The 26,400-nt window shown below is 44.4% G+C and overlaps 1 protein-coding gene across 1 annotated transcript in view; it reads right to left on the minus strand.

Moving 5' to 3' along the window:
* The window catches only part of GRIP2 (glutamate receptor interacting protein 2), a 496,203-nt gene that overhangs the window by 269,464 nt on the left and 200,339 nt on the right, over positions 1–26,400 (minus strand). The window lies entirely within an intron of this gene.

Here is a 26,400-nt window from a genome sequence, read left to right on the forward strand (position 1 = left end):
TGAAATTACAGACTACTCTGCCTCCAGTAACCCGTGCTGTTTGAAAGAAGTTTCAGAGATTCATAGGCTGAAGTCCTAGCTCCACTGCAGTCAATGGCAAAGCTCCCATTGACTTAAATAGTGCTAGCAGTACAGCCATCGATTTTAAGGCCAGAAGGGACCATTATGATCATCTTGTCCGACATCCTGTATAACAGACCCCATGATTCCTGCATCTAGCCTACCAGTTTGCCACTGAACTAGAATACACGTTTTAGAAAGACACCCCAGTTAGATTGCGCCTTCTCTTATGCAATTTCCTTGCTATAGAAAGAAACAAGTTGACAGTGGCAGGAATGAGGATCCACACACAGCTGGACAGATACTCAACAGGCATCCAAAGTTAAGCAGTGAAATTCTCTCTGAAGTTTCATTTTTTCCTTGTGCAGCAAGGAACCGTATATAACCACATGAGTCAATATTAACAGGGCAGCTTTTTATGTCTGCAGAGCTCTTTGTCCCAGTTTCTGGTTCATAGGACTCTCTTGGTTTTTTTCTGAAAGGGGAAGAGCTTCAGCTGAATTTCTGGGTCCTCAGCATCTCTGAACATCAGTCCCTTAAGTGTCTAAAGTAAGGCTTCAAAACCTGGGGCGCCCCAAAATTATATGCCATATATGAACGTTCTGGCCTCCACTTTTCTACATACTTTAGGTGAGCTAGTCACTGTGGTTTCCAAGTAGAACAGCTAAGTATTGTTATTATTGTATCACTGTTGTACTGCAAATTGCAATGAGTGTTCTTGGAACACAGCGGGTTTTTATACAAAATCTGGAGGTGTGCAATGGGAAGTTGGTCTTGGGGGAATGGGCTGGTGGACATAAAAGAAAAATAAGTAATGAAGATGATCCTCTGGAGAAAAACTGAGCAGAAATATCCCTAACAACGGTGTAAAAATGAGTCTCAACTCTGCAAAAACCAACCAACCAACCAGCCAAAATACACATACAAACAAAAAGAGAACCAAAAAACCCAACAGATTTTACACAGCACAATCCAGTTCTTTTGCCAGACTTCCTCATTGGAGTCTGCTGGCTTGTTCCACTGGACAGGGAGCCCCAGGGCTGGAGCTCTGAACTGATGTTTGAAAGAGAGAAGGCATTTTACACTGTGTGGGATGCACTTTCAGACAAACAAAAGGTTTGCAAGAAGCAATTAAGCATTTCCCATCAAATTTGACATTTGGCATCTGCTCAAGCATCTGTTGAAACTTGCCTTGTTTCCAGTTAATCTGTACAACACAATATGATTTAGCCTTTAGCCTAGTAGCTCACAGAACACAAAATCTATTTCTGGGGCTAAAAGAAGCAGGGAAAGATTTTTTTGGCTTTACTTTTAAATTAACACAGTCTCTTCTCTCTTTACTGATAATACATTAGCTCGCCTGCGAATTTAACAAGGGGGAAGGAGAGAATTACCCCCTCAGACAGCTAATCCATTGACCTCTCTCTGCTCTCCCTTTCCTTTTGGTGCATTTCACTCAGGTATGTAAATGGAGGACATTTCAAACATATCCAGCCTTAGGATGGTAGAGATGACACAAGAACAAGAAGGGCCAGAAAAAGACCATGTTGTGTCCATCAGCTCACAGCAACACTCTCTCATTGAGCCTGACTCATATACACAGCTAAGCCCCTGCTCAAGCAAAAATATACCCACCTTTCTGCATCCAGGTCTCCTCTAAGGAAATTTTGTAATCAAGGACCTGAGCATGGGCTTCCTCTTCTCCCCACTCCATACCCGTTTTTCTGCAACCTTCTTTGTTTGAGAAGGGCTGCTTCTAATTCAGTCAGATGAGTTACTATGGGACCACATGCTTCCCTGTTACACAGGAATGACTTTTCTATGCTCCTAGTCCTGCAAGCTTGGGAAGCGAAATGTCTAGCACATTGAACTTGGAGTTATTAGTAATACATGGTGCTCACTACAGAGCCACAGGCTTGGATTTACCAAGATCCATCTTGAATCACAGGAGAAAATTCCTGATAGCCTGCTACTTCTGCAAAGATCAAGGATTTTTACAGCAAGAAAAATGATCACTTTATTTTGCAAAAGCAGTGACAACACTATGTAAAGATCTCACTAGGTGAGTGGATCAGGGACAAGTGCCAGGGCTCCAGGGCCCAAATAAGCTATCCTTCCCAGCAGCTTCACAGAAGCCCAGCCAAGTATGGCACTCAAGGCTGGCTCCTGTGGACTGTAGGTACTCGGGTAACTGAACTCATCCAAGCAGGTGGCCTAGAGGCCAAACTTTGGCTAACAAGAGGACACGATTCTTTGACCACTTAGAGGTCTGATTTCTATGGTGTCGATCTTTCTCCAACCGCTGATAATACCTAGTCTAATGGATGGGACACTGCTAATTAAAGAGCCATTCCTTCTTAATCTTCCTCCTCCCCAGGTCACGACAACTACAAATTGTGCTATTCATGTATATAGCTCAGGCACTTTGCAATTAGCTTGAAAACATTTATTCCAAGACTGCTTGCAGCATAAAAGCAGGGAAGCAAACTGAGGATGCAGATGTCTCTCAGGTACAACTGACATAGCAGGATGAATATCTCACAACAGAGCTTTGCACCATTGATGAAAGGACGGAGGAGAAAGAACGCATGATGGAAGGGAAAATATAAGTTCACCTCTGTGGATAACTCTCCAAGTCTAACCTGATTGCTGCTGAAAGGATATTTCATTTGGGTTTCTGTTAGAAGTGTAAAAAGCAACAAAGAGTCCTGTGGCACCTTATAGACTAACAGATGTATTGGAGCATAAGCTTTCGTGAGTGAATACCCACGTCGTCAGAACACAAGTATTCACCCACAAAAGCTTATGCTCCAATACATCTGTTAGTCTATAAGGTGCCACAGGACCCTTTGTTGCTTTTTACAGATCCAGACTAACACAGCTACCCCTCTAATACTTGTTAGAATGTGAGTCTCTTAGAATACATTCAGCTAATTCAATAATATAAATTCAAGTTTGAACCTCAAGGGAAAGTTAGAAAAGGCTTTTTAGCTTCATGAACCAACTAACATTGTTGGAAAAGTGCATTGGAGTATAGGCTCCTAAATGCGTGCACACGAACACGCACACACACAAAAAGTGCAGAAAAACATACCATAGCTTTAAGCAGGTGAGCTATCCAGTTTCCTCAGGCTGTATGTTAGGATACAGGATCATCAGATTCCAGTTATGTAAAGATGACTGCTTCACTCTAGTGGTAGATCCACTGAGTAGCCCACCACTGAGTAGTCCTTACTTTTAGCAGCCCACCACTGTTTTTCCAGCTTTGTTTAGAGATGGCATCTCTGCCGGCTTTCAGGTCAACCTTCCACCTGTCACCAGTCAGAGAGCCCCCAAACAAATAGTTTACAAGCCCACAAACAATGAGAAAGGGGAACGAATTGTGAATGAAAAACCATCTCTTTCATTTACCAAGGACAGGCAAATGATTTGGTCTTTGCTAGTCTAAGGTTGTGGTTAGCTCACCCCGTCTTCTCTTACAGCAAAAGAACAAAAGAAGACACTTCCCCTAATCCACAGGGGGCTGGAGCATTAAATTCATCCAAGAATCAGTCTCCATGGCAGCATTTTTTCTTTCTTTTAATATTCAATTAAATTGTAGTGTGCAAAAAAGCTGCTGGATCGGCAGCCCTGAAAACTGAAATCCTCTATTTAGGAAAGCAGGACCGGAAGGCGCCTTCTGGGTCATGGAGTCTAGTCCCCTGTGTTTGCTGGAAACTCTGTCATATAATTCCATTCATATTTACCCAGAAAACAGGTGCAGGACAGGCAACAACAAGGCAAGCCCCTCCCACAGCACTAACACTCATGTCTGGTCCTGAGGGACTAATTTTATTCCCATTCAATCCTTGACCTCTCTGATGAGACTGTTAATAAGGGTGCCAGTTTTGTGACATGGTCACCTGTCCACTAGGGACTTTACGGAGCCCACCAAGTCATTTCACATAAGCCACTGACAGCTATTTTATGGTAAAGACTTTCATCTGGAAATGAGCTAGTGACCTAGAGTGAAAAGGCTGCAATTCACCAATGAATGCCTGAAAACAATTATACAGGTCAGCACACGTCAAATTAGGATGTGAATTTGCTCTCCTCAGAAGATAAGCCTTCAGCATTTCACTTTGCCTTTACAAAGAGTAACCTCTGAGCCACAGGATAATAGTTTTGAGCACTTCCGCATAGTAACAGCAGCATATCCAATTAAAAATACGTATATATGAGACTAACACCAAAAGGCCTCACTTTAAAAGAGCTGGCTGAGTGAACACTGCTCTGTATACCTCTGTCCATAGCATGGCATGCTTATCCAGCATAGGTCAGATAAAGTGGATGGTGCCAATACACTCATTCTCTTTCATACAAACTGAGGTGATTATAGAAAGAAGATTATGAGAGTGTATGAATGGGGTTCATGTAAAATGATCCCTATGCCTCCTCCAGATAGACCTGGACACGATTTTGTACTCAGAAAATGCCAACAAGTACTGATATTGACACTGACACTAAACCACATTTGCTACCTGTTCTACACAGGAACGGTCACAGCAGTGATGCTGCCATGTAACAGAGTGTACAGATGATGAGTCTACAATAACCGTTCATCTGTAGTGTTTTCATCTGGGAATCTCCAGGACTTTAAAGTTAATTAAACTTCACCACCACCTCACACTTTTCAGGGAGACAGGTGTGATGATGATGATGATGATAGTGTCCATTTACCGGATGGGTAAACCGAGGTACAGAGAGCAACTCAGTGGCATAACCCAGGAGTTTCAAACCCCAGTCCCTTGCTCTAAAGAGAGCTCATATTGCCTTTATGTTCTACCATGTTAATGATAGTATAGAGCAGTTGTGATTTCATTTACTCTCCTGTTAGCTGAGATATGGTAAATATCATTCTTTCACTTTCTGGTCATTACCTAAATAGAAACATACTGACCACTTAACCATCAAGAAAAAATCCCACAAAGAAAACAAACGTCAAAAGACATTCAGTTAGTTGTTCAGAAGGAAAAGGAAAAATCGAAACTGGCAAAGCACCCATCACAGTGGCTAAACAAGCAGAATTAGAGCAGAGAGGGTTGCAGGGCCACTAGCCAGACTGAGAATTTCTAACTAACTATCTTAAAAGGAACTATAATCAACGGTACAAAAGGCATGGCAAGACTTCCACTTTCCATTTTCATACCTCTATATTACCCTTAACCAAGCACTCCTGATTGCTACCAAACACTCCAGATAGCTCCAGGCACAGCACACCTGCTTACTGATTAACATTCCATTTACAATGCATCTCCTGGTCATTCCTGGAGCAATACACTTTCTATGCTCTGCACTGGTGTGTCCTTGATTTCTACTCATTTCACTGGTAAATGAATGGAGGCCAGCAGGATCACAGAAGAAGAAAAGGGAAGGTGGTACATAAACCTCTGGAATACTGCCAGGCCAAGGATGAGTCTCAGCAGATTGTTAGATTGTTAGAATATCCTTTCAAATCAATGCTATGTAGGGTGACCAGATGTCCTGATTTTTATAGGGACAGTCCCAATATTTGGGGTTTTTTCTTATATAGGTGCCAATTACCACCCACCCCGGTCCCAATTTTTCACACTTGCTATCTGGTCACCCTAATGCTAAGTAAATAATCCCTTTTGTCCCATTGACTTGAATGGATGTGCCATTAAAATGGATTCTGAAATGCCCTACAGCAGTGAATACGGTTAAGATGGACATCTTCAGCAACAAGCCTGGTGTGTAATTGTGCATGTCAGCATCTTGAAGTGGCAACTAGTGCCAGAGCAAGTCAGTGTGAACGCATTGTCGTCAGGCCCCAGCAACACAGAAGATAATGCAGCTCACCAGTGCAAGCCCTTCAGAGCGCAACTATGTTTATATTTTATAGTGTGTGCTCAAGGAGGATGCCGGATTGATAATTATCTGGTACAGCACAGACAGTGCTGATGTAATCTTCCTCAATAGAACACACACGGCCATTCTGCTTTTATCCTGACTTGAAGGAGCCACCTCTACATGCAAGAAGGGAGTTTATGCTCCGTGAACAATCAGATCTTTGGTCTCTCTACTGCAGGGATGCAGATTTTGGGCGGCGCTTACCTCAAGCAACTCCCGGAAGCAGCAGCATGTCCCCCTTCTGGCTCCTATGCGGAGGCACATCCAGGCAGTTCTGCATGCTGCCCCATCCACAAGTGCTGCTCCTGTAGCTCCCACTGGCTGTGGTTCCTGGCCAATGGGAGCTATGAGGGCAACACTTGGGGCGGGGGCAACATGCAGGAGCTCAAAGGCCGGATTTAAATGTCTGACAGGCCAAAAGTGGCCCCCGGGCTGTAGTTTGCCCACTCCTGCTCTACTGAGCCTGTCAGTAAGAGTTCCAGTGAGGATTGGGGAATTTCTCCATCCACTTGGAGCTGAATTGAGACTATTAACACAATTTTATATAGGCTACCAAGAAGCCATCCGATCATAACAATGTGTAATCGCTAACAAACAGCAGCAGGCCTTGCTCAGACTTTGAGAAACGCTACGACATGGTGAGGATCATTGGCAAAGGAATTTTGGGCTGAAGTAAGAAAGAGGCCTCTAGGACTAAACTGGATTAAGAATGTAAGCAAACCCTGCAAAGGTAACAGTTCTCCACCATACTGTTCTCTTTGCTCTTCTCCAGAGTTTTTCTTCAACTTCCCTCTAGTGTTCTTCAGTATGTATTACTAACTATGGCTATTCTTTTAGCAGTAAATGAGAAAGAAAAAGAAAAAGAGAAAGAAAAAGAGGGATATTGTGGAGGCAGATACATGTTGAAATGTGGAGGAGAATGAGGCAGTCCAAACTAGTTAAAATCTTAAAGTGTCTGACTCAGTTTGATAATATAGCTGGGATTTACGCCAGTTATGTTTTTTCTCATATTAGTTCCCTCATCTCTCAAAGATTTATGTTCTTTTCCATAAGCAAAAGCAGGACAAAGTTCTGTTCTGGAGATGATAAAAGAGTATTCCTTCTCTGAGGCAAAAATAAGAGTGATGCCAGCATCACTGACCCAGGAAGAAGACCCCAAAATGTCCTCTTTTATCTATTAAAACAGATATGTCCCTGTCTGCTCCATCTATGCAGCTACTGATTTGTTCAGGAGTGTGATTAGGACTGGACCTACGCCAATCATGTAGCGAATATATAAGCACTTTGTGTCATTCCAGACACAATCAATATAAACAGGTTTCAATCATATAAACTGTGATTATCGGGGGCTGTCAGACATTCCTACTGATGTCTGATGCCATCTGGTAAACCTAGCTATTGTCTTTGTTAAGTCAGCCAGAGGATTGTGCAGAACATTCACCATTGTGATTTCAGAATGCAACAGAGCGGAATGCAAATCTTCTAGCTGGCCTGAAGGAAATTGGTGAATAATGTATCTGACATCTCTGCTGCTCTCAGCTCGACTTCCCTCTTCTTAGTGGCATTTCATTCTACCTGAAGGGCCTTTTGCTATTTAGGCCTAGTTCACCAGCATACTACCACATTACATTTAAGTCACGTTGAATCAGGAAAGGCTCCAGACTTAAACTTTAAAAGGGAGAAAACGTGCTGCTAATGAGAGGTTCTCCTATAGAAAATTCCTTTGGTGACAGTTCACTTCCTCTTTCCCTTAAGTGGAAGGCTTCAAGCAGAAAATCTACCTCTTTAATTTCATTTGGTCTTTCATTTATCACCCATATCCCTAGTCCCTGTAGGGGTTAAACATTGAGCCTCCAGGGTTTCATGATTATCTTCCTTGCAGTACAGGGACATTTCTTGGTACACTGCGGTAAAGTGACCAGTCACACTAGCTCAGCTCTTTATAATGGGGTTATTCCTAGGTTTTCAGGGAGCCATTCAGAAGATACAGCTTTGTCATGGCAGACCACTGGTCTGTTCCAGGACAGCAATTCCTATGGAGTGGTTCTGGTACTGATACATTGTAGCAAGGGCAAAGGGAAATAAAAACAAACTGATAAATATTTACATTGCAATGTTTCCTAAAATGATGTAGTGCGGAGGAATTTTTCCTGTTTTAAAAATCATTTATTTTATTCATGGTTTCTAATAATCGCTTGAGGAAAAAAAAGTAAGAAAAGTAAGAACAAATTGGTGGGAACAATTATCTTTGATAGTTTCCTTTTATGTTATGTCTTTGTTCCCTCATGTAGCTAGGAGGTTAATAATAGAAAGACGAAGTGAAAGCTAACTAAAAAAACCCATTAGCAATTAAAAGTAATTGGTCCATATATGGCTCTTGATAGTCACATGGAAGAATTCCATAAGAGCCATGTGAGGCTGTACATGGTCCACAGTGTTGTGTTTCCAGGGCTACAGAAAGCAAAGGTTTGTACTAAAACCAAGGGGTGACGGTGGAATCTCTGAAGGTGCTGGGTGGTATGTGTGTTTGTTTTTGGAGAGGGTTTGCCACCTCATAGTTCTTTGCCCTGCTGCAGGGACTGAATATCCAGTCACCCAACATGGAGTCTGAGTCTGGGAAAGGGGTTGTAGAGCCACTGGACGATTCAACTTTTCCCCTTTGAAGTGTGTAGGGAATTTAGTGCTAGTGGATGGCCCAAAAGAGTGCTTGGTATCACAGATAACCTGTGTAGCACCACACTGTCCTATCAATCTAGAGATACCTCTTCTAGAGGCACGTGATGAGATCAATCTTCATGGCCATTCAATCTGTGGCCTCTTTTCTGAGAGTGCAACAAGGGCGCCAATGATGGCAATTCTGTAATGTAGATACCTGCCCACTAGGAACTGGAGTATAGCAACCAACTCACTGCATGTAGACTACTGAACAATAATGCTGATATCAACTTGGGGCCTTATTTCATGTGTATGCTCAAGGGTGTCAGGATGGAGAGAAGAATTCAGGCTGAGTTGGATCAGAACCTATGTACAAGTCTCTATACATTAATCCTCCAAGAATGGCTGTTTTAGCTACTTGTATTACTTACTATATATCACTCTTATCTGGTGTCTGCTCTGTCCTTCCCTTCAATTCAGTGACTGGACTGAAGTCTAACCACTAGTTTCAGCGCTTTATCCATTCATGTATGATTTCTGTTCCTGAGAGGGATGGATCTATTACATTTTTATTCTCATCTCTCTGTGGTGATGCCTGAGGGAGAAAGCTATGTTCGTAAATATATTTAAGCAACTTCTGAGGGGTTTACAGGAAGCAAATCTACACCTTGCTTGGTTTATCTCATTTGTCTTCTAGACACAGATTGTGCAAGTCATCTTCAATAAGTTTTATTTCTTTTTTGTAGTCAAGCTCCAAGTAGTCAGCTGTGCTTTAAAGTCTCACTTCTTCAGAGTTTCATGCCCTGACACCCAGAGACGCTGCTCTGACCCATACTCAGGTGACCCACCTGTTATTGGAAGAGTTATATACACTATTATAATTCACAGAGTTATACTGTCCCATTGGTGCAATTACCCCACAGCGGTCATTGGGATAGCTGAGCAAAGTTACACGGCTGCTAATGCACCAATGCCGAGATCCTGTGATTTACATGGCGGCTATTATTTGTATGTTTATGCTTTCCTGTGAGCATCGTTACCTTGCTACTATTATCTGTGTAGTTAGTTATACCCTCCTAAGAGTATAGTTACATTGCTGGCCATGTTAAATTGTCTTCCACAGTTGTAGTTACATTGCTGGCTTTATCTAAATACTGTGGTTATACCACGCAGTCAGCATGCGGTGGTTGCCCTGTTACTATTAGTTATATAATACTAGCCTCCCACTGATATAAATGCCTCACTCTGAGAGTAGGTCATGGGAGTTACATTGCTCTATGTATAAATAAATAGTATCAGTCTGGTTCTATAATGTGTTACACTTTTTCTACATCAGAATAAATCCCAGTGTGAACTGGTATAGAGTGGAGAATCAGTCTCTCGGGGCACTGAAATCATCACACTTTGACAGTTCATTTGAAAAATAGGTAAACCTCCAACTCATCCTAATTAATTCAATCTCATAAGGAAAAACGGTTACTCACCTTCTCGTAACTGTTGTTCTTCGAGCTGTGTTGTTCATGTCTATTCCAATCAGGTGTGCGCGCACTGTGTGCACAGTTGTCAGAAAGTTTTCCCTTAGCAGCTCCCATCAGGTCAGCTAGGGAGCCCCTTGGAGTGGTGCCTTCATGACGCTCAATATGTGACTCTGACGACCCGGCCCCACCTCAGTTCCTTCTTGCCAGCTACTCTGACAGAGGGGTAAGGAGAGTAGGTATTGGAATCTACATGAACAACACAGCTCGAGGAACAACAGTTATGAGAATGTCAGTAACTGTTTTTTCTTCTTCAAGTGCTTGTTCATGTCAATTCCAGTCAGGTGACTCCCTAGCTCCACCTTGGAGTTGGGGTCGGAGTTAAGGAAACGCTCTGTCAAATGCTGCATCATCTCTGGTGTGCTGGGTGACAGCATAGTGAGAGTTAAATATCTGTACCGAAGACCACGTTGCTGCCCTGCAAATTTCTTGTATCGAGACTTGGGCCAGGAATGCCGCTGATGAGGCCTGTGCCCTCGTGGAGTGTGCCGGGGGCTGGGACCTTGGCCAGCTCGTAGCACATGCGGATGCGGGATGTGATCCAGGAAGATATTATTTGAGATGAGACCGGGAGTCCTTTCATCTGGTCTGTTACCACTGTGAACAGCTGGTTTGACTTCATGAATGGCTTAGTGCACTTGATGTAGAATGCTAGCGCTTGCCAAACATTCAAAAGGTGTAGCTTCTGCTCACGGCTACTGGCATGAGCCTTAGGATAGAAAACAGGTAGGAAAAATGTGTTGGCTAGTATGAAAGAATGACACTACCTTGGGAAGAAAGGCTGGGTGAGGCCTGAGTTGCACCATATCCTTGGAAGACTGTGTAGGGTGGATCAGAGGTAAGGGCCTTTAGCTCTGACACACTCCTAGCTGATGTGATGGCCACAAGAAAGGCTACCTTCCATTACAGATAGAGAAGGGAGCAAGTTGCTATTGGCTCAAAAGGGGGCCACATTAATTTGGAGAGGATAAGGTTGAGGTCCCACAATGGGATACGCTGTCTGGTCTGAGGATGTAGGCATTCCAAACCCTTGAGGAAACGGCCTACCATGGGATTAGCAAATACAGATTGGCCAGATGCTCCTGGGTGGAGGCTGAAATAGCCGTGAGATGTACTTTGATGGATGCTGCTGCCAGTCCTTGGTGTTTCAGATACAGAAGGTACTCTAGAATGAGTGGTATAGACACCTATAGTGGAGGTGTACACCACTAGGCACACCAGCAAGTGAACCTTTTCCACTTAGCTAGATATGTGGCCCTAGTAGATTTTTTCCTACTGCCAAGTAGGACCTCCTTTACTGGTTCTGAGCACAGAAGCTCCCTGGGGTTTAACTATGAAGCTTCCAGGCTGTGAGACGGAGGGACCAGAGATCCAGGTGGTGAAAGCGGTCATGGTCCTGAGTGATCAGATTGGGATGCAGTGGTAACTCAATTGGAGTGTCCACTGACAGCTCCAGGAGTGTGGTGTACCAGTGTTGTCAGGGCCATGCTGGAGCCACCAGAATTACCTCCGCTCTGTCCCTGTGTACCTTGAGAAGTACCTTGTCACGAGAAGGATCAGGTGGCCTCCCTGGGAAGCAGAAACGCGTCTGTGATTGAGCCAGGACTGTGACACTGGAAGGAGCAGAACACTGGGCACCTTCTGTTGCTCCTGGTGGTGAACAGGTCGACTTGGGAAAACCCCCACCTTTGCAAGATGGAGTTTATGATGTCTGGACCACTCGTGATTTCGTAATGATCTGCTGAGGTGGTCTTCTAGTGTGTTCTTCACTCCTGGGAGATAGGATACCTCCAGGTGAATGGAGTGGGCTATGCAGAACTCCCACAGCCAGAGTGATTCCTGACATAGTGGGGGAGGAATGGGCTTTACCCTGCTTGTTGATGTAAAACATGGCAGTGGTGTTGTCCATCATCACAGCCATGCACTGACCTCATAGATGGGCCTGAAAGGTTTGGCATGCTAACCATACTGCCTTGAGCTCCTTGTGGTTGATATGAAGGGGAAGCTCCTCCCATGACCACAGGCCCTGTGATTGTAGGTCTCCCAAATGCACGCCCCATCCCAGAGCTGACACATCTGTTACAAGGGACAAGGATGGCTGAAGGCTGTTGAATGGGACTCACTTGCAGACGCCAGAGGTCGAGCCACCATTGGAGGAAATAGAGTACTTGCCCTGCCACCATGATCACTACGTCCAGGCTGTTGTGTCTTGGGTGGTGGTTGAAGCAAGCCACGCCTGGAGTGGCCTGACCCTCAGTCTGGCATGGTGGACCACATAAGTGCAGGCCGCCATGTGGCCAAGGAGACTCAGCCATCCCCTTGCTGTGGTGGTCAGGTACTGTCTCAGGTTTTGAATAATGTCTGTTATGGCTTGGAATAAGGTCTCTGGCAGGAATGCCCTTCCCTGTACCGAGTCCAGCACCACTCCAATCGACTCTATTCTTTGGGTCAGTGATAAGGTTGACTGGTTCACATTGAGAAGGAGTCCCAGTCTCTCGAAAGTAGATCTGACTAATCTGACTTGAGACTCTACCTGATCCCTGGAGCACCCCCGTAGTAGCCAGTCATCGAGATAGGGATATACCTGCACCTTCCTCAAGGCTGTTATGAGCGACATGCACTTCGTGAACACTTGTGGGGCTGTTGACAGGTCGAAGGGGAGGACTGTGAACTGATAATATTTTTGGTTGACCACAAACTGTAGAAATTGTCTATGTGCAGGTCAAATAGCTTTGTGAAAGTACACATCTTTCATGTCGAGGGCGGTATACCAGTCTCCGGGATCCAGAAAAGGGATAATTGTACTTAGGGAGACCGTGCAGAACTTCAACTTCATCATGAATCTGTTGAGTCTTTTCAGGTCTAGGATGATTCTGAGACTCCCTTTGGCTTTGGGGATTAGGAAATAGCGGGAATAGAACCCCTTGCCCCTTAGCTCCTGAGGAACCTCCTCCACTGCCCATGCTGTGAGGAACATCTCACCTCCTGGATAAGGAGTTGCTTGCGAGAAGGGTCCCTGAAGAGGGACAGGGAAGGGGAATGGGAGGGAGGGGAGGAGCAGAATTGGAGAGAATATCTCACTTCTACTGGGCAAAGAACCCAGCGGTCTGATGTTATTTGGGACCAGGCATGGTAGAAGTGGGACAGATGATTCATAAAACAGGGGGAAGGAGCCGGTGTAATGGCAGGTGCACCATCCTCGGGCGCACCTTCAAAAGGCCTATTTAGAGCTCGATGAAGGTTTTGTTGGGCCTTGGCCTGTCCAGAAGGGGGATTGGAAGGTTTGTACCTGCTGTTCCTGCCCCTATGCCTATAAAAATCCTGCCTTGGCCGAGGAGGATATGGGCACTGCTGAAGAGGTTGCGGCTTGAAATGTTGTTGGATTGCCGGGGTGTGCATAGCCAATGACTTCATAGTTGCCCGGGGGTCTTTGAGACTGTGCAGCTTGGAGTCTGTTTACTCCGAAAATAACCTTGCACCTTCAAACGGTAGGTCCTGCAGGGTTTACTGCAGCTCCAGGGGCAACCCGGAACCCTGTAGCCATGAGTTCCTCCTCATGGCTAATCCTGAGGAAAGGATGCAGGCGACCGAGTCTGCAGAGTCCAATGAAGCCTGAAGGGAAGTTTGCGCCACTGCCTTCCCTTCATCAATGATAGCTGAGAACTTGGCTCTGGAGTCTGGTGGAATCAGCTCCTTAAACTTCAACATAGAGGTCCATGAGTTGAAGTTGTACCTGCTGAGGATAGCTTGCTGGTTAGCTATCTTTAGCTGCAGGTCCCTAGTTGCATAGATTTTCTTGCCGAAAAAAATTCATCCTTTTCGACTCCTTGGATTCAGGGGCAGGATCTTGCTGCCCTGTCTCTCTTTCTCTTTCACCGCCGACACTACGAGGGAGCATGGTTGCGGGTGAGAGAACAGGTACTCATATCCCTTGGAGGGAATGAAGTACTTGTGCTCTACCCCCCCGGCAGTGGGTGGGATTGAGGCAGAGGTCTGCCACAGAGTCTTAATATTGCTCTGGATCATTTTTATTAGTGGCAGAGCTACCCTAGATGGTTCCTCTGGCTCAAGGATGTCCACTATGGGGTCTTCGGGCTTGATCACCTCCTCCACCTGTAACCCCATGTTACGGGCAATCCTTCATAGAAGGTCCTGATGGGCCCTGTGGTCAATTGTGGGCGGGCCCAAGGTTAAAGCTCCTGCCACTGCTTTGTTCGGGAATGAAGATGAGGAGGCCAGAGGAGGTATGGGATCCTCCTGCCCTCTGGCTCCCTGATGTCCTCCTGTCTCGGGCCTCTATGGTGACCGTAGCCGAGGTGGCAGTAGCCTGACCTTGCAATGGGTCATGCCTTGGAATTGCCTCAGCGGCGACCTGGACCTGCTGTGGGGGTTGCGCCAAAGTTGCCTCGGAACCACGGGGCATAGGCCAATCTTTGGCTGTCTGGGGTGGTCGGTGCTCTGAGGCCACCAAACAGGAGCCCCTGGAAAAGAAGCCTTGGGCCTTATGGTAAGCCCAGGGGGTCCAAAAAGGCCATTACTCTGGAGGCTGCCACTGGGGTTGCCATACCATTGGTGTCTCCCTCAGTCGCTTGTCGGATCTATGCCTGCTGCAATGGGAATAGCACGAGTCACCATCCGAGTCAGAAGACACAGTTCTCAACTGAGATGACCATGGTGGCATCACATTATGCTGCACCAGGGACCTACACCGAGTTGATGATGCAGGGGACAGGTGTTGAGATGCCCAGGCCAGGGTCCAAAACCGGGAATCCAGCATTGGATCTGGTGCCGGGGACCAATGTCGAGGATCCGGTGCCAGGGACCAGTGCCAAGGGTCGATGCTGGTCCTCTCTTGGAGCCAGGAATCATTGCTACTCCCTCATCGATGCTGGGGAGCATCATGCCGCTGGTGCCAGGGAACCCCTCATGGAGTCCAGTCCGGGAGAACAGTGCCTTGAGGATAGGAATCTGGAGAAGTGCCAAGGTGAATGGTGCCAGGCAGGAGATGGTGACCATTGCATCATGGCCGGCTTGCTTCCAGATGGCATCAATCGCAGTGGCGCTGGGGGGCTGAGGAGCCGTCATCGCTATTAAGTCTCTGGCAGCTTCAAAAGTGTCCAGGGTGGAGGGTAACTCCAACTCCAACACCTGGCACTGCCCATCCTGAGAATTGCTGTGCGCCGGACTCGGTGGTCGCCCTGTGGGAACCAAAGTCGACGGTGCCAATTCTTGCTGCCTCGACACTTTGGGCTCCTTCACAGGATGTCCTGGTACTGCTGTTTTCTGCACCGGGGAGCACCCCCTGTTTGGTTTTCCTATGCCACTTGTACAGCACTGGTGAATGCGAGCAATGCTGGGTTGTCTGTTCATCCTGCGGTGCCGGAGAGCACCGGTGCCAAGAGTCTCTTAGACTAGAGTCCTTCCTTGGCACCGTGTCACGTACCGATGTTGAGACACTCCGTATGGATACGCTCGGTGCAGAGTCCTAGCGGTTTACAGCAGACTAGGGACAAAGGACGGATTCCATAAGCAACTGCTTCAATCAGAAATCTCACTCCTTTTTAGTTCTGGGGCGGAAAGCTCTGCAGATCTTGCACCTTTCTGTTTGGTGCACCTCCCCCAGACACTTCAGACATGAATCGTGGGGGTCGCTCGTTGGCATAGGGCTTGCTGCAGGTTCCGCAGGGTTTAAAGCCCTGAGCTTGCGGCATGCCCTGGAGCCCATTGGTGGGGAGAAGGGGAGGAGGGATTGGGGAAACCCCACTCCCAAACCTCACTATATATGATATATATACTTTGATCTAACAACTAAGACTAACTACAACTAAACTAGGCTAATCTAACTATATGAAAGAACGCTAAGGGAAGCACTTGCTAAGCAAGTGACTGCAGTTCCAACAACCGTCACTGGCAGTAAGAAGGAACTGAGGAGGGGCCGGGCGAGCAGAGTCATATATTGAGCACCATGAAGGCGCCACTCCAGAGGGCTCCACAGCCGACCCGATGGGAGCTGCTAAGGAAAAACTTTCCAATGACTGTGCACACGGCGCGCACACACCTGATTGGAATTGACATGAACAAGCACTCGAAGAAGAACAAGTTTTACTTTTTAGGGTCAAAAACTGTGTCCGTCTGTCTAAGGTATTTCCAAGGCATCCATCATTGCAATATCTATATGTCAAATACTAACTGGCTATAAGGATAACAATCAATAAAATATGGCCTTCAGTGAAAAATAACATAATTCTTGGGGTCTGGTGTAGTATTTTGGTTAATATTGCAGACTGAGGGGAATATGGAAAATATGGAAAATTTAAGAAGCTATTTCTTCCAAGAACAGTAAACTTTAATGTTGTTATACTGACAGTCAGTCGATATTTAAGATCATATGGAAAATATACAAGACATGTTGGTGTAGTGGGATATAATTATCTTACTGGCATGATATTTTGAAGAGATTTTAATTATATATACAAATAATAATAATTATATAATTTCACTGTTTTCAATAGCTAGATAGTCCTGCTGTAGTTGTTTTTGGAGGAAAAATAATTTTTTTAAAAGCATGTTTCTAACAACTGGAAACCTATGCTATGCAAATGAGAAAGATTCTTCCCATAAATAATTTGCTCTCTGGCTCTAAGGCTATCCAGATGATATAGAGTTTGTTTGTTTGTTTGTTTGGTTTAAATTTACCTGGCTTGAGAGGTGAAAGTCCAGAAGCTGTGTTCTCCGCTCAGCTTTCAGAGGGAAAGGTATGTTGGCCTCATTCTATAGCGACATCTGCTGGTCTGTCAGCAGCAGCCTTACCCAGCTTTGCTCATTGCCCTGTCTGGAAGTATTCAAGTCCCTGGGGGTTAGAAGGAAGCGGTTACGCCAGCACGTAAAGCCAGTGCATATTTGTGGAGCTTTAGTGATGGGCTGGGAAGTCTCTTTGGAGGTGTGATTCAAAGAAAACAATACAAGTTCAAGAAAGTAATGTAATGGGCCACAGGTGAGACAAAGACCTTGATACTCCCAGCTGGTGGCTATGCATAAAACCATTTGGAAGCTGCTCCCTCTGTACAGAAGTAAAATGAAACGCTTTATCAGCTCCTGAAAAAAAGGAAGAGGGCACTTGGGAGTCCTTACTGACTCTTCTAGCCCCATCTGGCTATGTTTGTCATGACTCAGTGGTTTCCAAGCTGAGATACTTGGCATCACAGATCACACGGGTAGTACCTCACATGCCTAGATCAGCGTCCCCACCATTTTTCACCCCAATAAAAGCCGGTAAGTGTCTTTCTTTAAACATCTGGAAAAGAAACAAGACATGAACCTACTGAAAATAATCTGCGGATAGAGATCTTGGCACATTTATTGTATAAATATATCACATAGCAATGAGTGAGAGATGAAACATATTCCCTCAGGTGGCTGCACAGTCTCTTTATATCTTTCACATTTCTACACACTTTTCCCTTCCTGTGGCGCAAAGGCCACAAACACATGTTGTTCATATTCAGGCTTTAATCAAACATCCACCAGCTCCATTCTGATCTCATGTGCAGCGCTCAAGCGAGACCTTCCAGTGCAGACTCTGTGGGAATGCAGAGACTGTAGGTATTTTTGCATGTGGGTTAATCGCTTTTAATGTTTTCTATATATACTGCCCCTTTAATCAGAGGATCAAGATCTCAAGGCACTTTGCAAACATTAATGATACTTCACAGAACCCCTGTGAGGTTGGCAAGTATTATATCTATTTTACAGCTCTGTAAAATGAGACTCCAAGATGTTAAGTGACTTGCCCAGAGTTACATGGCGAGTTGGGAATAAAATCTTGCTGTCCTGACTCCCAGTTCCTTATGTGAAGCATTACAGGCTTCCTGTATTATAAACAAGGATACATCCAATTTTTAAAGAACTGAATTTTTCCTCTCTGTCCACAGTGCTATTCCCCCAGAACTGTTTGACCTGGCTTGAGAGGATAGCGGGTGAAGGAAGCAATACGTGATTGAAACCTTGAACCAGACAATTTTTTTGAGGTTCAAAAAAAGTTCATGTGTTCTTGCTTTTCATTTTCAAGAGTCTCTTTTAAAGTTATGGTTTTGGCCAGGAACAGGCTCTGGAAGACCACAAGGAAAGTACCAAAACAAAGTTATCTTCTCATAATTTTTGACCTACCTGGAGCCAACATGTATCAAATTCTTAACCTGATTGCTTAAATTAATAGATTTTAAGGCTAGAAGGGACCATTAGATGGTCTAGTCTGAGCTTCTGCATATCACAAGTCATTAAATTTCACTCAGTTATCCCTACATTGAACCCAGTAACATGTGTTTGGCTAAAGCATGCCCATCTTGATTCGACAACATTAAGAGATGAAGAATCCACTACTTCCCTTGGTATTGTTTGTTCCAGTGGTTAATCACCCTCACCGTTAGCAATGTGTGTCTTATTTTTAATTCAAATTTGGCTGGCTTCAGCTTCCACCCATTGGTTCTTGTTATGTCTTTCTCTGCTAGATGAAAGAGCCCTTTAGCACCTAGAATTTTACCCCGTGAAGGCAGGAGCGGTGGAAGCTTGCTAAAAGTGGGGTCGCCACCAGTGCCCAAATCATGGTTCTGTCCTCACACCACCCATTCCCTCCGAGGTCCAGCCCTCTCACCGCCCCTTCCCCTGAAGCCCCACTCCCATACCACCTCTTCCCCCCAAGGCGCTGCCCCCTTCTGACTCTTCCCTCTCCCTCGTTGCTCACCCTTATGGCTGGTAAATAACGAGAGGGCATAGCCCTCCCACTTTTAAAAGTCCCAGACCCCCATTCCACCCTGTTCAGGTGCCCCTGCATGAAGATACTTTTACATTGTAACCAAACCACCTTTCAGTCTTGTTTTCGGTAAGCTAGTCCAAAGGGGATCAGATAAATGATTGGATAAGAATCTGGACATCAGTCTGGTTATATGCCCTTGACATCTGAAACTCTGAAGTTCACCCATCAGTATCCAAAAAACACTTCTCTTGTACTCATCAGAGAGAGAGAGAGACACACACACACACACACACACACACACATCTGCTACAGGCTAAGCTGTTAGCTAACACAAATACCTTACAAAAATAGAAATTCTCCCTTTATCTCAAAAGTTCATGACAAATGCCTAGATGTAAGATTTATCTCTACTTGAGTGAACAACGAGATGTCCTGAGATTCTTCCTAGTAAGTGACTTTCCTTTCTCTCCATATGGGAATGGATGGTTTTCTTTTTTTCTATCAAAGGTCCTATTAGACTAATACCCTTGGATACAAACTAGATGTTGTCTTGGTGTGTTAAATCATATCCTCCTCACAGAACTGTAGCCCAGATAAATGATTTTGTGTCTATAGATCATGTTAGTCAAGCTTATGTGAACATTGGCTTGTCCTCTCAGTATTTGTATATTTCATTAAAATTCTTTGATCAGAAAAAAAAAAAAATTAAATGTCACATGCCTATAAGGATATGCTAGAGATCAGAACAGCCATTCTCCCAAAAGCTCTGTCCTCTGCAGTGCCATATAACTGACAGGGGCCATCACTTCAATATTTGATTAATCCAAACCATAACCTTCTCAGAGGAAAGTGTACTCTGTACCCTTGCTGCTAATGAATACAATACCTGACCCAAACCTGTCCACTAAGTACCACTCTGACCTGTAATGCTTAGGATGTATTTCTTGGCTTTTCAGAATCGCGCTGTTCAACAGCCTTTGCACAAAAATGCCTACCACAGAATATTTGTCCTTGACGCCACACTTTGCTTGAAGCCACACTTTCAAATTTAGGTCCCAATCCTGCAAACCTACATACTCATCACTATTTGATCAAGGTTACACATGTGTTTAAGTGTTTGCAGGACTGGAAACTTAGAAACAGGCCTACATATTTAAAAAAGTATTAATAACTGCTGCCTACATTTCCAATCCCGCATCTAAACAACTATGTTATTTCAAATGACTAAAAAGAGACACACTTGAGGTGCTAAAGGGCAAGATTTTCCTTCCCTGCTTTCTTAGTTTATCCATGAAAAAATGTGACTAGGAATGTCCACAGGAAAAATCAGTGGTGGAATGGCCAGAGTAGATAATTGCAAAGGTAGCTCTGACAGGGCCTATTTTCCTAGCTATTAAGGTTGAAACCTGTGATCCACAGTTATCATCTTTAAGCCACCGGTTCAAATCTGGGCCAGCCTGGTGGGGAAAGCTGCTACCATCAGATGCTTCTTTGCTGGCTTGTTTGAAGCAAGGTTTCAGTCCTAGTTTTTAGTGCCTGTTTGTTCACAACCCAAATCACATATAAACGCAAATATGTGGATGCTGAGAACCATTTGTCCACTCCATCTCTCTATTCATCAAGTATATCCAATTGCCAGTTATATTTCTGTATTGCCATCACAGTATTGCCACACATCCTTCATAGCAGTCGAAGGAGAGAGGTCTTAGAGCAGAATGGATGTGGAAACTGAACTATCTTCTCATCCATAGAGTTGTTTTCTCTAAAACAGGAGACAGAGCAGTATGAGGCTCTGTTTGTAGAGGAGCTGGGTACCCCATCGCTGTTTTGTGGCTGAACAGAGGACGTCAGTCTGGGGGGTTGCTAATCTGGCACTGTTCATGAACAGAGAATTACCTTTATATTTTAAAGGTTGTGGCTGGTCCTGTGTGGGTGAACAAGGTGGTGACAGGGAAGAGAGGGGACAAGGGACAATCTTTATCCCCTTGCATCAGTATTCAGGGCTCAGACACAATCCCAGCACAAGGCCTTCTTCAAAGAGGATGGGGAAGGGCAGGGATGAGGTGATTGCTCTGCCCCAACTTCTGCACCACTCACTGGCCTTGCACAGGAAGGAGTGTGTGCCTGGATCCCCAGTGAGAGGTGGCAGAGGTCCCACTGCCGAGTGCACTCTTCCAGAGTCCCAGGACGAGTTCTGGATGAACTGGACAGTATTACAGTAGCACGTAGAGGCCCAAAACCAAAATCAATTCCAGTTGCATCTCCCCATCTAGCTGCAATAAAAGTGTTCTGTGTAAAACTGTCAGTGTCTGCTTTACTCAGAAATCCCCATGTCATTTAGGACAGTTGCTTTCAGCCAGTCATAGTCTTTTCCAGAATCCTTGTCCAGGATCAATAAATTGTCTGAATCTTTCCCGTCAAAGACAGCCACCTAGATGACGCAGGTATCTCTTTCCACACAACTATGGTAGTTGCCCTCTTGGGGTCATCACAAGATCCCAATCTGGAAGGGTGGGGTCTGCCTCTGCCAGCCAAACCAGGAGGTAGGACTTCGCCAGAGGATGATAACAGACTGGTGAGCTTGTGGACTAATTGATCCTGGAACTCCTGTTGCTTCTGCTCATTCATGGGCCTTGACTTGTGCTTGCTGCTGTAGCAGAACATCTTCTTGATCTTTCACCAGCTGTAGCATAGCCTGATGTGTCATTCATTTCACTGAATGTTCCCTCTTTCACCTACAAGGGACAAAGAGCTATCCATTGGAACCAAGGCCCAGATCTCCCCAAGTTATGGACACATCAGACCCTCTGGATGACTTTTTTTTAAAGTCTTCCCTGTTTCTTAAGATGCTGTGTTTCTTTTAGGCTGGTAGCACAACAAAGCAAGCAGAAAACATAAGGCCCACCACCATAGCTCCCCCACCCCCGGCCCCAGTCCCAGACCCACTCTTTCTTTATAATTACCAGAAATTTGTAACAAAGAAAACCTCACACATAATCAAAAGTACAGGAGAGCAATTCCACAATCCACTCTAGAGTTCTTGTATGCTCCCTGGCCACACCCAGAAGGCTATACCTTTCTGAGCTAGCCAGTTAACAAGGCCCACCTAACAAGTCAACCCTCTTGTTCAACTCTGTTGGTCCTGCAGTGGCAGGGGTAGCAAGATTTCCTCATATGGACCAGTTAGGGACATAGAGATGTCGTTTCAGAAGGGTTATTCCAGTGAATCCCAATGGGCCTCTAGACCCTATCACGGTGTCCATCACCATGGTATCTAACTGCTACTAAGGGTGTTTTCACTGAGCTGTACAGCAAAGAGCCTGATTTGACACAAATGGAAATTGGCAAAGGAATTAAACGTCACAGAGTGATACACTGGGATGGCAGACTTAGCAAATCGGAAAAAAAAATTTTTTTCAGCTAAATGGAAAAAGTAGACTCTGAGGAGATGTGGCTACAATTCCAGAAGTTATACAATAATGTAACCTCATAAACTGATTCCAACAGTATGTAATAACTTCCTACAAATGTATAGCTACCCCATTAGAAAATGGGAAAATTGGCTTCTTTTGGATCATTTTCTAGCTCTTCTCTAATTATCATGGGCTCTTCCTCAGGGACCTAAGCCCTGGCTATGCAACTACGTTGTTTAAAACTTATTACAAGTTTGCATGATGTCTCTGCCTTAAGTCCAGCCTAATCCCAGTGGGTCTTTCACTGTCAGGGCTCTGCCCCACTCAGGAAATATTAGAAAATGCAATCAAATTAAAGTAACATAAAAACGTCTCCATTATAATTCAGAGTAATCATAAATTAACAGTGTAACTCTCTCCAGCCAGTGGGTCAAGTGATTCAGGTGATGTTGGATACATACCATAGGGACACTCAGAACAGAAGCAGGACTCCAGACAGTGGCAACTACTCATCTTTCCATAGCTAGCCACACTGGAGAACTAAGGGACACTTTCAAAACTGCCCTGAAATGATAAGCACCAGGTATTTCTCATTCCCTCCAGGAGCATGGGTCTATCTTTGGATCAACAGAGTTTTTCCTTGGAAGGGTTGAGACGGGGACTACAGCTTTGGGACAATCAGGCTATTTGCAGCGTGCAAGATGTGGGATGAGTGTTTGGGGATTAATATGGTCCACTGCATTGTATCCTAACGTGCATCAGAATGTTGCACTTTGGCATGCAGAATTTTACTATTTCCCAGGCAACTGTGTCTCCCTTAAACCCTGCAGTGATTTTTAGTTCACAGTGCCCTGCCTATCATTTTTACATGGAGCCAACATTGTGCATTTCCCTTTCTGCAGGAAGAACAACATTTACTCATTCCCACGGGGTCTCTTCACAGAATATGGATGGCTTCCAAATCATGTGTGAAAATAGTGTGCTTATGGCCAAGATTTTCAATAATGCTGTTCCCAACATCAGGTTCCTAAATCTAGAAATAGGCCCCTAAATAAATGGCCCAAATCTCAAAAGCATTGGGCACCTGCAATTTGCACAAACTCAGATGGCGCAAAAGGCCCTAGGTGCTTATCAATTAAGGCCAGTTTTGACTTCCACAAATTCCTCAGAACTTTTGAAAAATCAGGCCATTTATTTTGGTCCTGCATATGGACTTCAGAGCCTACTTCAGTCAGCCATTTTGGAAAATCCTGGCCTACTTACACAGTGCCATAGGTGAGCACAGTGCTTACCCAAACAAGAAACACTTTAGCTAGGGAACTATGAATTACATGGCTATAATGCTACTGTGATCTTTATGGTGCTGGCATAAACCTTCGAGCCAGGCTTTCCTAAGTCATCTTTTTTACATTTGATAATGCTGTGCATGTCTCTGAATGTTATTTTCATGTCCCCTCCAATCTCCCACTTGATCATACTCACCCATGTTCCATCATACTCCCTTCCTTTTCCCTCTCATTCCATATCCCCCCTTCTTTCCCCTCTGTTCTCTCCAGTTTGGCTTAATTCCAAAAGGCCCTGTTTCAAAATATGAACATATACACGTAAAAAGGCGGGACCATGCCATCATGAGAACTGGCTCAGCAGCTGATCTCCTACCCTGGTATGTCAGATCTTATTGTATATGATATCGCAATTTCACTCTGCTCTTCATGCACTATGGGTGTTTGCACAGAAAAACAAACAAACAAACAAACAAACAAAAGCAATCTGTGTGCTGGTCTAATGCTAATAGAAACTAATTAGCACTGATATTTTCTCTTTTCTTTTTTCTCATATATGATCCAAATGAGCTAAAATTGGTCATTTCAGTCTGAATCTCTTTGAAATGCACTGGCAATTTCAATGTCAAATTCCTGAATTCAAACCAGGTTTGGTTCCTTGTCAGTTCAAGTTGGGATGTGGCAGGAATCTCCAGAAAATAGCTCTCTTGAGGAGGAAAAAAAAAATCTCTTAAGACATGAGGTAAATTGATCCAATGACATTTCTGTTATTCGGGGCTGAAATCTCATGAAAGTTGCTCATGAGATTTTGATGCCATTTTACATGAACATTGATAAGCCTAATCTAGATGCAAGCACCACCTGCCTCAGCCCATCTCAGATATATCCTGTATGAGCAAAAAAACAACACTTTGTCTGTCTTTTCAGCCTGGATTTCTCCCTAGATATGCAGTGAAACTTGCCTTGTTGGAATAGACTGTCCCTGTGTCTATCAATCTGTCAGGGATAGTCTAGGTATTTTAATCCTGCGTCAGTGTGGAGGATGGATTAGATGACCTCTCTCGAACTCCATTCCAGTCCTACATGTATATGAGCTGTATTAATCATAACTATTGCTTTATTCCCCCCAAACAACTCTGCATCTTTCTAACTCCGTGATATTAGTGACTCAGATATAGTGTCACAATAACAGGAAGTCAACCATCTCTCATTGTGCTGACAAATAACCTGCACTCAACAAGCTTAATGCAACATTGTACCAAACAGGTCACATGTGGACTGCAGAAAAAACAACACCGTGATGTAAGACCCCTGCTCCACCACCTTCATGTAGACTGATTTTCATGTCATCAGTAGAAAAGGAGAGCAGTCACATAAATCACGGAGATGCAGAATCATTCATGGCACATGCCAGAAGGAATAGTCCACACATGCCAGAAGAAATAGAAAAAATAGCTGCAGAGTAGTGCAAACAGAGGTTCAATCAAAGCGCCATTATACTTAAAAGTGGGATGCGAAGCAAGCTCAATCTGTGTCAGCATGAGGCACGCAACAGAAATAGAAATCCAGAGCACCCTGCATAGAGTCACTAAGCCGAGTCATTTCTGTACTCTAGATCTCTCCACAAGAAACACAAGTCCAGTCTTGGAGCAGGACAGGTCTATCTTTTAAGGAGCAATACTTCCATGAAAGATACGTAAAATGCACTGTCACTATGAGAGCGATATCTGGGATTACGAAGAGAGAAAGAAGGCAAATGCTAGCAGGATCAAGCTACTCCAGTAATGGGCACATTAGAAAGGCATACGTAGGTTAGAGAGAGAGATTAGATATAGGCATCTATCAATGCCCACCCACCATCCCTGCAACTGTAGGAAATTAATCTTAGGGAACAGGTCCGTCTGATGTGTATAGTGTAGGTTGTGAATGTCTATATGATAAGGCTCATTCAGGCTATGTGCTGAGAAGAAGGAAGGAATATTTATATTGGGTAACCTTTTTAAAAGCATCTAAATCCTATTTTCAAAAGCAGTTTTTGGCATTTAGGCTCCCCAGTGCCTAAGTCTGTTTTGGAAATGGTCTAGATCTAGTCTATGCTAAGAGGATTTTGGCGGTTTAATTATACCAATATATTTAAACTAGCAAAACCGCCCTAGTGTAGACACAGATCATTATAACAATGGGTGTGTTCCCCAACCGACATATGCCATACCAGTAAAAGCACTTTTATATAGATATAATTGGGTCTGCATTAGGGCGATCACTGGAAAGCTATACTTGCAAAAAATGACACCCCTAACTGACACAGCCATGCCAGCAAAACTTCCTAGTGTCAACCTGTCCTTAGGTTCCAAAGTCACGTAGGTGCTTTTGAAAATTTTACTCATTGATCTCTGAAGCTGAGATTCTTAAAAATATGAGGAAAATTGTAGCAATATCACTAAGGCAGGTAGCATACTGTATCTAAGAAACCAACAATCATTTTACATTATTTCTTTTCATAATATATCTTTTCAACTGAGTCCTCTAGGGCAGGTGCAGATGAATGTGAAGGCACGAAAGGGTTTTCTCTGGAGTAACTGAGCTTTCCATTTATTCAGTGGTCTGGCCAAAAATCTAGAGAAGAAGATCTCCACCTTCCCAAACCTGCAAAGAGATTTCTCATTTCTGTCTTCAATGGTGAGTTTTACGTCCAAACCTCTGTAAAAACGACCCAACACTCTCAGTGTGCCAGATGGTTCAGTGCTTCAGGCAGTGAGGCTAATGATCAGGAACATAACACAATACAATTT

The sequence above is a fragment of the Chelonoidis abingdonii genome, chromosome 17, assembly GCF_003597395.2.
Source record: "Chelonoidis abingdonii isolate Lonesome George chromosome 17, CheloAbing_2.0, whole genome shotgun sequence".
Classification (NCBI taxonomy): Eukaryota; Metazoa; Chordata; order Testudines; family Testudinidae; genus Chelonoidis; species Chelonoidis abingdonii.